Here is a 12,448-nt window from a genome sequence, read left to right as displayed (position 1 = left end):
GAACATCACACACCGGGGCCTATCATGGGGAGGGGGGAGGGGGGAGGGATTGCATTGGGAGTTATACCTGATGTAAATGACGAGTTGATGGGTGCTGACGAGTTGATGGGTGCAGCACACCAACATGGCACAAGTATACATATGTTACAAACCTGCACGTTATGCACATGTACCCTAGAACTTAAAGTATAATAATAATAAATAAATTTAAAAAAAAAAAAGTATACTACAAGACTACAGTGACCAAAACAGCATGGTACTGGTACCAAAACAGAGATACAGACCAATGGAACAGAACAGAGCCCTTAGAAATAATACCATACATCTACAACCATCTGATCTTTGACAAACCTGACAAAAACAAGAAATGGTTAAAAAATCAGGAAACAACAGGTGCTGGAAAGGATGTGGAGAAATAAGAACACTTTTACACTGTTGGTGGGACTGTAAACTAGTTCAATCATTGTGGAAAACAGTGTGGCGATTCCTCAAGGATCTAGAACTAGAAATACCATTTGACTCAGCCATTCCATTACTGGGGATATACCCGAAGGATTATAAGTCATGCTGCTATAAAGACACATGCACATGTATGTTTATTGTGGCACTATTCACAATAGCAAAGACTTGGAATCAACCCAAATGTCCATCAGTGACAGATTGGATTAAGAAAATGTGGCACATATACAACATGGAATACTATGCTGCCATAAAAAAGGATGAGTTCGTGTCCTTTGTAGGGACATGGATGCAGGTGGAAACCATCATTCTCAGCAAACTATCGCAAGAACAGAAAACCAAATACCGCATGTTCTTACTCATAGGTGGGAATTGAACAATGAGATCACTTGGACACAGGAAGGGGAGCATCACACACCGGGTTCTATTGTGGGGAGGGGGTAGGGGGGAGGGATAGCATTAGGAGACATACCTAATATAAATGATGAGTTAATGGGTGCAGTACACCAACTAGGCACATGTATACATATGTAACAGACCTGCACATTGTGCACATGTACCCTAGAACTTAAAGTATAATAAAAATAAATAAATAAATAATAAATACAACTCCAAGTGGTCACACAGTATGACAGAATTAAAGTAAAGCCACATTGTTTCATCTCTATAATCACTATTCTGTGAGTTTATCTCGCATCTACTGTTGAAATGCAGGATAGTGTAGTAGTACCACAGACGGTAGAAACAGAAATTGTACCCAAGATAGCATGAAGAAATCCAAACTGTTACAAACTCATTCTTCAAAGAGATCCAAGCAGGAGAGTTCATGTATATAGGGGCAAACTAGTACATCCAGGGAATTTTCCCACTTGACTTACTTGTAGAATACAATGTCTACTAAAGAATAAGCAACAAAATTGTGCTAATTTGAAGCTTACAAATATATTAAAACTCAACAGTAATTGTTGTAATTGTTTAGAAATAAGATCAACACAATACTTTTGGGGAGAAGAGTATTTTATCACTGACATTGTCATCAGCTCATAGTGGTAATTTTAAAAAAGTTTTATGAGCAGAGTATATAAGAAATGGTATAACAAGATTTGCATTTTTTAAATGATCTCTGTCTACATATTGGAGTACAGCAAGGGAGAATGAGGCAGACAGACCAATGGAAAAGAAAACTCAGAAATAAAACCACAAACCTTCAACCATCTGCTCTCCAACAAGACCAATGAAAACAAGCAATGAGGAAAGGACTCCCTATTCAATGAATGGTGCTGGGATAACTGGCCATTTATATGCAGAAGAATGATACTGACCCCTACATTTTGCCATATACAAAAATTAACTCAAGATGGATTAAAGATTTAAATGTAAGACCTCAAACTATAAAAATCTGAAAAGAAAACCTAGGAAACCTGGGAAATTTGACGTCAGTCTTGGCAAATAATATTTGAGTAAGTTCCCAAAAACAATTGCAACAAAAACAATACTTGACAAGTGGTGTCTAGTTAAACTAAAAAGCTTCTACAGAGCAAAAGAAACTATGAACAATCCGAAAACCACAGAATGGGAGAAAACATTCACAAATTATGCATCTGACAAAGGTCTAATATCCAGAATCCATAAAGAACTTAAACAAATCAACAAGCTAAAATCAAATAACTCCACTGGAAAAAAAAAATGGGCAAAGGACATAAACAGACAATTCTCAAACGAAAACACATGAAGGCTGGCAACACACATGAAAAATGCACATCATCACTGATCATCAGATAAATGCAAATCAAAACCACAGTGAGACACAATCTCATATCAGTCAGAATGGCCATGATTGAAATGTCAAAAAAACAACAGATGCTGACAAGTCTTGGAAGAGAAGAAGATGCTTATACACTGTTGGTGGGAATGTAAATTAGTGTAGCCACGTGGAAGGCAGTTTTGAGATTTCTCAAAAACACAGCTACCATTCGACCCAGGAATCCCAATCCTTGGCATATAACCAAAGGAAAACAGATAATTATAACAAAAATGCACTTGTATCTTCATCGCCACACTATTCACAATAGCAAACACATAGAAGTGGACTAGATAAAGAAAATGTGGCACATATACACCATGAAACAGTATGCAGCCATAAAAAAGAATGAAATCATATCCTTTGCAGTGAAATAAATAAAGCTGGAGGCCATAATCCTAAGCAAATTAACAGAGGAACAGACAACCAAATACTGCATATTCTCACTTTTAAGTAGGAGCTAATCATTGAGCACACATGGACACAAACCTAAACTACTTTATTTAATTGTCTTTCCCTCAGGTGCGAAAAACTATTTAAAAGCTGAGAAAAATATTTAAATGACTCAGGTGTGTAAAAATAATTGCCATGAGAAGGCAAGAAAAAAAATAATTTGAAACATTAAAAAAATTTCAGAAGCCTCCTTTTTAAAAGGAAATTGGACAAAGATTCAAATTATAAACTAAGTAAAAATTCAAATAAATTTTAGACTGCTTTCAAACAGTATTTTGGAATAGACCAAGAGCTAAAATAAAGGGACACTAACTCTCTTTATAAATGGGCTCAAATTTGAATTAAGAGACAGTTAAAAATTGAAATGTACAATTACCAATTAGAAAATATCTGATAGGTGGTAGATGTTTCCTGAGAGCCTTAAAAAGTTAACGGACTAGAAATCAATACAAACTAAGTCCTTTTCGATGAAAGAACCAAAAGCTTCCCTCCATAAAGTACCTGTGTACATATTGCAAACAGAAGAGCCAGGGGAAGAATCAAAGTTCAATTTTGGGTAAAATGTAAAAGGACAACCTGACAAAGTCTGCCAAAGTTGTCACCAGGAGGAAGGCGTTAGTATTCCAATACATCCTATTCTTTCTTTACTCCCAATAATAAAGTATAAATGGACAACATTACAGATTTATTATCTGCATGACTGAAAATATCTACCATTAAGCCCACTAGGACTGCCCATCAGAGCAAAGTTTTAAAGATACTTGAAAAATAAGAAGGAAGACTAATTGACTTGTAATTAAAGAATAAAAAGAGAGAGAAGGTGAAAGAGAGAAACTGTCCTGAAGTAAAAATGACTGGCTGTGGTACATTGTGTGTGTGTTGGGGGAGGAGGGGGGGGCGGGAACTAAAACAAAGTTGAGCTTGATGGTAAATTATCAGCTTTAAAAAGCTTGAGGTCAAATGAACTTTATTTGCTTTATTTACTAAAGCTACTCAAGTAATAGAAATTTCTACCAATTGTTAAGTTCTTTCCCAAATCTCAATCTGTAACTTTTTTCAGGATCCTTTTTAGACAAATACTTATTTCTCTACCATGACATAATTTCTATAGATTTAATAGATAGAAGCTACATTACAAATGGAACTTTCAGATAAAGCATATTGCAGAGAGATTATTTTAGAAGTTCTTATAAATTTTCTCACACATATCTAAAGTAAAACTAGACTTCTAAATGCCTACACCATTTATGAATCAAGAAATTATCAAAGAATAAGCTATGGTCCCAGTATCTCTATGGACAAAAGAATTTGTAAACATAGGTAGTTTAATTATAGCAGGGTCATTGATAGTTCCTGGTGGTCATTATTGTAGTGTCCCTCCAAAATTCATATCTACCCAGAACTTCAGGATGTCACCTTATTTGGAAATAGGGTCATTGCATATGTAATTAGTTAAGTTGAGGTTATATTGGATTTGGGTCCACCCTAAATCTGATAACTGACTCCTTATAAAAAGAGGAGAGGATATGCAGTGATGCAGAGAGGGGAACGCCATGTGCAAATGAAGGAGGAGATTGCAGTGATGCAGCTATAAGCCAAGGCATGCCAAGGACTGAAAGCAACCACCGAAAGCCAGGTGACAGGTGTGGAATACTCGGTCAGAACCACTGGAAAGAACCAGCTTGGCTAACACGATTTTGGACTTCTAGACCCTAGAACCATGAGAGAATAAATGTCTTTGTCTTAAGCCTCTGTTTGTGGTAGTTTGTTGCCACAGCCCTAGGAAACTAATACAATCATACATCTTTCTTTCCATATGTGTATAAACATTTAGGCTATGTTCAACAGCAGGCCAAGGCTGAGACTCAGCCTCAGAGCAATTATAGATCTCAAATAAATTAGTCACACCACCTTCAGATCTTGTATAAGGATCATTAAATCTCATGTTACTACATAGAGTGAATATCTATTGCTAAAGGAAAACACCAACAGTTTTCTACTAGTTGATTAACTTCTTATGAATTGGTGTTGTATTCTTCTTAAGACCATCCAGTTGTATAACACCCTTAAAGGAGAAACTTTTAACATTTATCCAGTATAGAATACTGGTTTTTAGTTCATGCGTGTTCTGGGAATGGCAATGAACTGTTTTTTGGAATGCTCTTACACCATATCCTGCCTGGACGTTTTTTGTTCATGGTTCTAAGCTTAAAAATAAAAAAGGATACGAGGATGGTATGCAATATCTAGTCTCTTGTAAGTTCCAAAAAAACAAAAACAAAAACAAAAACAAAAACAAAAACGAAAACAAAAACGGAAGCCAAAAACGTTCAAATGGCAAATGTGGTCCATTCTAGGGCATGTCAGATTACTAACAGGGTAAATATATATAGTAACGACAGTACATTTTTAGAATAATGCATTATTTGAGATAGCATAGAAATAAAGAGGTCTTTTAACCTTCGCAGACACTCTTTAAAAATGAAAAACAAATGTGAAGTATTTTTTTCTATCTTCAGTAATTGCTGTTGTTAAATTAAGACTCACAATAAAAGGTACAATACAAGGTAGCATACTGCAGAGCAGATACTATGAAAATATCATTAAAATACATTATGTATACCTTAGAAAGACTATAGAAATGTTACAGTAGTTTGCTCCACTAAACAGTCTGCTTTGACTTTTTACAGACCAATAATAACAAAAAATTTATCAACATTTCCATGGAGAAATTAACATCTTCTGTTTTGGGCACAAAAATGTGGCTTTGTGAATTCTTAGGAAAAGCCCTGGAATAATTGAGCTATAAGATCCATGAAGACAAGACTTGGCACCAACCATAATGGTTATTAGGTAGCACCAGAATAAAACAAACGAAAAACCTCTCAAATTTACTAGCCAAAATCCTCCATGAAGGAAACCATCACAGTAGTGGTAAATTGGCTGTAATATTAAATAAACATGGGTGGGAAAACATTTTTTGAATAGCAGAGGATGGGTAATTCTTGCCTTCTCTGTAGCTAATATAATTTTTTTTTTTTTTTTTTGAAAGGAAGTCTTGCTCTGTCGCCCAGGCTGGAGTGGAGTGCAGCGGTGTGATCTCTGCTCACTGCAACCTGCGCCTCCCGGGTTCAAGCAATTCTCCTGGCTCAGCCTCCTGAGCAGCTGGGATTACAGGTGCGCACCACCACGCCCAGCTAATTTATGTGCTTTTAGTGAAGGCAGGTTTTTACCATATTGGCCAGGCTGGTCTTGAAATCCTGACCTCAAATGATCCACCCACCTCGGCCTCCCAAAGTGCTGGGATTACAGGTGAGAGCCACAGCGCCCAGCCCTGTAACTAATACACTTATGGGAAAATAATAAAAGTGAGATGAACAGGAACCCTGCCCTTAAGGAATCCCTGAGCATCTGTCTACAAATAGATTTCATACAATTGGTTCTTTTTGTGGACTATAAATATGTACTAAAAATAGTATGCATACTTTGTGGATGGTTTGAATCATTTTCCTTTCAAAAAAGTCACAGCATCCACAGAGCTATAAATAAATACACACACACACACACACACACACACACACACATACACACACATACATGAAGTTTGTCTTTCCTGTCTGGGACATTGCAACTTTTCTATCCAGTCAAATGGGAACATAGTTAACTGGAATAGTTATTATTATTATTATTTTGAGACGAAGTCTCACTCTTGTCCCCCAGGCTAGAGTGCAATGGCACGATCTCGGCTCACTGCAACCTCTGCCTCCCAGGTTCAAGCTATTCTTCTGCCTCAGCCTCCCGAGTAGCTGGGATTACAGGCACCTGCCACCACACCCAGCTAATTTTTGTATTTTTAGTAGAGATGGGGTTTCACCATGTTGGCCAGGCTGGTCTTGAACTCCTGACCTCAGGTGATCTGCCTGCCTTGGCACCCCAAAGTGCTGGGATTATAGGCGTGAGCCATTGCTCCCGGCCGGAATAGTTATTCTTGAATTATTCTAGGGTTTGCTGTTCTTCAGAAACTTCACTCACCTAGTCACTCCGAACTTTTGAACAAATAGAAGGAATCTTAGCGGAACTAGAAAGCTCTATTTTAACAAAGATCTTTAACTGAAGTTGTACAGGTTAGTAAGATGATCTAGTAAATCTGCCAGGAAATGCCAAGATCTTCAAACAGGCCAATGGCAGTACGAAGTAGATAACTTCTGCTCAAAACCTTTGGAATAAGAGTATCTGTGAGTTTCATGCTAGTGTTTATGACCTTTTTACCAGACTTTTCCTCTTTATTGATTAAGCATTTGTACTTCTGACTTAGCCTACTAATCCAATGACTTAAGTTTTATCAGAGACAATCATCACCTTAACTCTATACTTCAGTTCTCCCAGCAGGTTTAGTGCAACCAATAAAAACAATTAATATAAAATATGGCACACCTATCTCATCAATGATGATACACTTTTAGACAATACACAAATGAAAGAATAATGACACAATTTTAGACAATACATAAATGAAAGAAAGATTTTTGTTTTCCCTTGCACTGGAAAAAATACAAACTGCAAAAATAACTATCACAATATACCTGAAGTGCCCGAAGTTTCTTCCCTTCCCCTATGTGGGCTCATGCTTTTCCGTGCCAAACCAGATGGAAGGCTAATTATTCTACAGGGCGACTGGTTAGATTTTCCTACAACTTAAGACCCTCTAATGCCCTCAGTGAATATCGTCTTCATTCAAAATGTCCAAAGGAATAAAACCCTTGACGAGTTAAACAAACAAACAAACAAACAAACGAAAACCCTCATATCTGATGAAACAAGACTCATAGGGAAATCAATCCCAGTAATAAATTTGAAGAAATGGAGGTGGTCTTCAAAAACTGTGACACTGAATTGTGATGGTGTGGTTAATAATACAGCACAAGCCCCATGGGCACAATAAACTAGTTAAATATTCTTAGTTCAAGAAGTATGGGTAATAGAAAAGTATTGCATTATCTTTGGGCCAATGAGTATGTACTTCATCATTTCTAAACTTTATGTTAATCTGTATTAACATCAAAAAGGGGATAAAATGGTGTTTGTGTTTGTGAGGCAGGAGTATACTCAGTGGAAACTACAAAGCTTAAGAGACATTGGCTAGAAATTAACAAAGATTAAAAAACGAATACATTTAGAGAACAACACAAGAAGCCAGAACAAGAACCAAAAAATATATTAAGAAAATAAAAACAAAACAAAAGGAAAATTCAATAAAATGTGCCTTCACTTATTTTTTCTATATACTTTGTATAACAATAAGAGTGATGGATTCAAGTACCTAATTAAAATTGGTTTCATTTATATCAATTTCTATCAAATACTTTTGCTCACTGAATTGTTTTAATTTCTACATGAGTTCTTTTGTGTGGTTGAGATCAAACTTTATTAGATTTTGAACAAGAATTAAAGGGAGCCGATAAACAAGAAGCATATTAAAGAAGACAAATGACATAACACTATAAAAATAAGATCACACATATAGTTTTTTGATGCTTTGTTGATTCTTAATGCCTATGGTCCTGGAGGTAAGTTTTGCTTTTAGGAGAGCATTACTCCAAAAGTTGGTTCAAATAAGAGAAGCTGACATGTAACTAACCTTAGAGCTACAGGGGAGAACAACAACGCCTAACTGTAGCATGAGATTTAAAATCCTAGTTGTTCTTGGAGTATTGAGACAATTGAATCCTCAGAATATATTTCACCAAGATAAGATGATGCTGCATTTAAAAATCACTTTAAATGACATGAAAATTTTACCTGATTTTAAACTGGTGAGATAAGCATTTAAAAAGTGAACAATCTCTTAGGAAAATATGCTTTGTTATGAAACTCTCCCCAGATTTATCTGTAGGCTACTTACATCATCTGTTGATGCCAAATACTCTGGGTCTTATCAACTTCCTCAGAAACCCATGCCCTAAAATTTAACCCACAGTCCTAGAAACGGTTGAATCCTAATTCTACCTTGGAAAATAAACATATGCATAAAATTTAATTCATTTGTTTTTTCTCTCTCTCTTTTTGGAGTATTTGAAACTGTCTATGCCATTCAGGGTGTTTAGAAGACAATGCCCCATGCTGGTCATGGTCAATATTCAAAATGTCCCTTTTGCTCTCAGAAAAGCTCTGGAGGGAAACCAAGGGTCTTTCAAAGTCTAATGTTCTCTTGTAGGGTTTATCACCCACAAAGCAGACTATAAAGTAACAACTTGCTAATGGGAAGATAAATTTTAGCTGAAGGAGAAATTGAAGTGCAGAACAAAGGACCCAAATCTATCACAGGGAAACATATTAGGGTCATGAAGAAAACCTTGGACAACTTGTTTTGGAAAATGTTCAGGGAATGTCATTAGAAAACATTTTCAACAAACTAAGGTTAGAAAGGATGGCGGAGAGCCATTACTTCAACTCACTTGGCAAACTAATGACTTTGGAAAAGACAGTTCTTTAATTTTGAAACAACTGCAATAAAGAACTCGATCCAAATTGACATATTGATCAATCTATTCCAGAACTGATGCTTCAGGAAGATGCCCTGAATGTCACTGGTGTGAATCACAATGAGGTATTTAAAACGCAGCAGTTCATTGGGATTTATTTTACAAAAATAACATTGAAGATGAGTAAGAATTACTGTTTCAATTTGAAGAATAAACCCCTGTCAACCAAAGCATGGCAACAGTATGTTTTTTTCAAAAAAAATCCATCTTGACTATGTAATTTTCCACCCAAAATATGACAGATGGCTTTACTTAAATAAATGACTGCACTATGTAAGATCATAGTTGGAATGCTATTTCTCCTGGTGCAACTACACAGTTCTGCAGCTCTACATATCAAAGGATTTCACCTTCAGAGGACATGAGAATGAATTGACTAACAGTCATTATGTTTTCAAGATATACACAATACTGCTGAGGACTTTATACGGATGAATAAAACCATTAAGGCGAAGGTTTACGGTAGTCACAGACAGAGGCATTTCTAAGTCAGGCTCAAATTTCCATTGTCGAACCTTACCATGTTCAGGGTGAAGCTGCAAGAAATAAGATACACATAGAGAAAAAAGGCCAAGTCAGAGATTTTAGTCTATTCCTTTCTCTCTCTCTCTCTCTCCCCCTCACTCGCTCTCTTTTTTTTTTTTTTCCTTTGAGTTTGGTTCCTTATCAACTTGTGAAAAGCTGCTGGAAAGCAGGAGAGATTCTGCTGCCAGGTCTGAACTGCAGGGGTGGAATTGGCAGCAGTAAAACCAAAAAGATTGAGCAAATAAAAGATAATATAGATTGTTTCCTGTTGTGTCTGTTTTCAAATTACTGTGTTTAAATGAACTTCTTTTTTAGCAAACTGTTTTTAGTCTCTCTCTTTCTGGCCTCCGGTGACCTTTTACTGCTTCTTTTCCTCTTGTGTCTGAAAGCCTCTGAAACTTTGGTCTTTGTCTCAAAGAATTCATGAGAATAAATATAACATCAACAGTTTGGATAAGCAGTTTGATCAGGATTTATGAAATATTTGGCCAACAAAAGTTAATCTTATATTTTGCACCGATTTAATGCGTTTATAAACATTTTTTATATGTTTGAAAGGCAAACTGTAAATCTAGTGCACTTCATCTATAAAGAGATTTGATAGCCGGGCGCGGTGGCTCAAGCCTGTAATCCCAGCACTTTGGGAGGCCGAGACGGGTGGATCACGAGGTCAGGAGATCAAGACCATCCTGGCTAACATGATGAAACCCCGTCTCTACTAAAAAATACAAAAAACTAGCCGGGCGAGGTGGCAGGCGCCTGTAGTCCCAGCTACTCGGGAGGCTGAGGCAGGAGAATGGTGTGAACCTGGGAGGCGGAGCTTGCAGTGAGCTGAGATCCGGCCACTGCACTCCAGCCTGGGCGACAGAGCGAGACTCCGTCTCAAAAAAAAAAAAAAAAAAAAAAAAGAGATTTGATAATACTAGAACAAGCTTGGATTTTCATGTTGTCCATAATATAAATTTCAGCTTCTTAGAGTCACTTTTAAGTTTAATAGGACTTCCCCCCACATTTGTTTGATACAGAACAATGTGCTTTCAAATGAAGAGGAAACCAGCTCTCAGGAAGGAGGAAACACTCAACCACGGCAATCCTTCTACTAAGTCAGACAGTGTGGATGGCCAATTATTTTATCATTTTCATAAACTAAGAATGGTAATTTCAACCTAATAGGTGCCTATGAGATAAGAGGCAGACAAACGTAACAAATCTATTACACAACCTGACTTTGGTAGGTGCTATTTTCTAACTTTGATTCAGTCTGCTCTTTACCTGGATTGTCAATAAAAAAGACCAATAAATCATAAAGTATTGCAGTTGAATAATTACGATAACATTTGTTCTCTCACATTGCTATAAAGAAATACCTGAGACTGGGTAATATATGTAGAAAAGAGGTTGACTTGGCTCACGTTTCTGCAGGCTGTTAAGGAAGCATAGCAGCTTCTGCTTCTGGGGAGGACTCAGGAGACTTATACCCATGGTGGAAGGTGAAAGGGAAGCAGGCGCATCTCATGTGGCTGGAGCAGGAGGAAGAGGCAGGGGACGGTGCTACACACTTTTAAACAACCAGATCTTGTGATAACTCACTCACTCACTATAAGAACAGGACTGAGGGGATGGTGCCAAGCCATTCATGAAGGATACGTCTCCATGATCCAATCATCTATCACCAGGCCCTACCTCCAACACTGGAGATTACCACCTGAGATTCGGGTGGGGACACGAATCCAAACTATGTCAAGGCCCCTGTAAGAAACTTTTGTTTAGGCCTATATTCCCTATTTCATAAACAATTCTGGGTAAGAAACACTTCAGAGAAAATGGAGACCACCATTATTCAATAATTAATGCCAATAATTTGTCACTTTTTATCTGATTTTAAGATATTAAAATATTACAAATATATTTGAAACCTTCTTCATATATCTTTCACCACTCTCCTTTCTTACCTTCATTCTAAGCAGTAAACACTAATATAAGTTGATTTACATTTTTTCCTACCATTATCTTATAATGTTATGCATTTATATACTATTTTGTTTTTTAATATTACAGGCAAATGGTATCCTGAATGTACCATACTATGATTAACTGATGATTTTAAGAAATGTTCATGTTGAAATGAGACTGTGTAACTCTTCTGCTCTCAATGCAATCACTGCAGAAACCAGAGTCCCTCCAGAACATGCAAGGCCCCAGGGTGATTTTTTTAACCAATTCCTCAGTCCCCTTCCCCTCCATTTTCCCTCATCCTTACTGAGCTTTACCCATGCTAGCCTATTGGTATTTTTTGCCTTCCTGAAATTCATTTCTTTAAAAATAAATTTTAACATATGCTTTTAAGGTATCAAACATGACATCATGGTATATGTAAGAGAAAGTAAAAGGTTTGATACAGTGAAGCAAATGAACATACCTATTATCCCACAATTACCATATTTTTTTGGTGGAAAGAGCAGCTAAAATCTACCAGAATGCTTTTTAAACAGATTCATAACACTTTTCAGTACCTGTCATACGTTTGCTTGATTGATTGCATCCTCAAAAGGATATAAATCTCAAGAAAATGGAACATTTTGGGGGAAAGTGGAAGCACTCTTCTATATATGTTTATAGCAATAACTGGCTCAATAAGATTAAGTAAATAAATTAATTTTATCAGTAT

The 12,448-nt window shown here is 36.6% G+C and overlaps 2 long non-coding RNA genes across 7 annotated transcripts in view; one reads left to right on the top strand and one right to left on the bottom strand.

Moving 5' to 3' along the window:
• The window catches only part of LOC105477030 (uncharacterized), a 93,442-nt gene that overhangs the window by 38,045 nt on the left and 42,949 nt on the right, over positions 1–12,448 (top strand). The window contains exons 4-6 of one of the 5 annotated variants that reach the window (XR_011616852.1): positions 5,770–5,890; positions 9,268–9,320; positions 10,806–10,863. The exons of 1 other annotated variant lie outside the window; for it this stretch is intronic. This is a non-coding gene — a long non-coding RNA (uncharacterized lncRNA). Of the gene's footprint in view, positions 1–5,769; positions 5,891–9,267; positions 9,978–10,805; positions 11,365–12,448 lie in introns of those variants that run through there. 3 more of the 5 variants (XR_011616851.1, XR_984415.2, XR_984413.2) reach the window with 3 other exon arrangements.
• LOC105477031 (uncharacterized) overlaps positions 1–12,448 on the bottom strand; it is a 381,703-nt gene that overhangs the window by 352,922 nt on the left and 16,333 nt on the right. The window lies entirely within an intron of this gene.

This window comes from Macaca nemestrina, chromosome 19, assembly GCF_043159975.1.
Source record: "Macaca nemestrina isolate mMacNem1 chromosome 19, mMacNem.hap1, whole genome shotgun sequence".
In the NCBI taxonomy this organism is placed as follows: Eukaryota; Metazoa; Chordata; class Mammalia; order Primates; family Cercopithecidae; genus Macaca; species Macaca nemestrina.
This window is presented reverse-complemented; position numbering and strand designations above follow the sequence as displayed.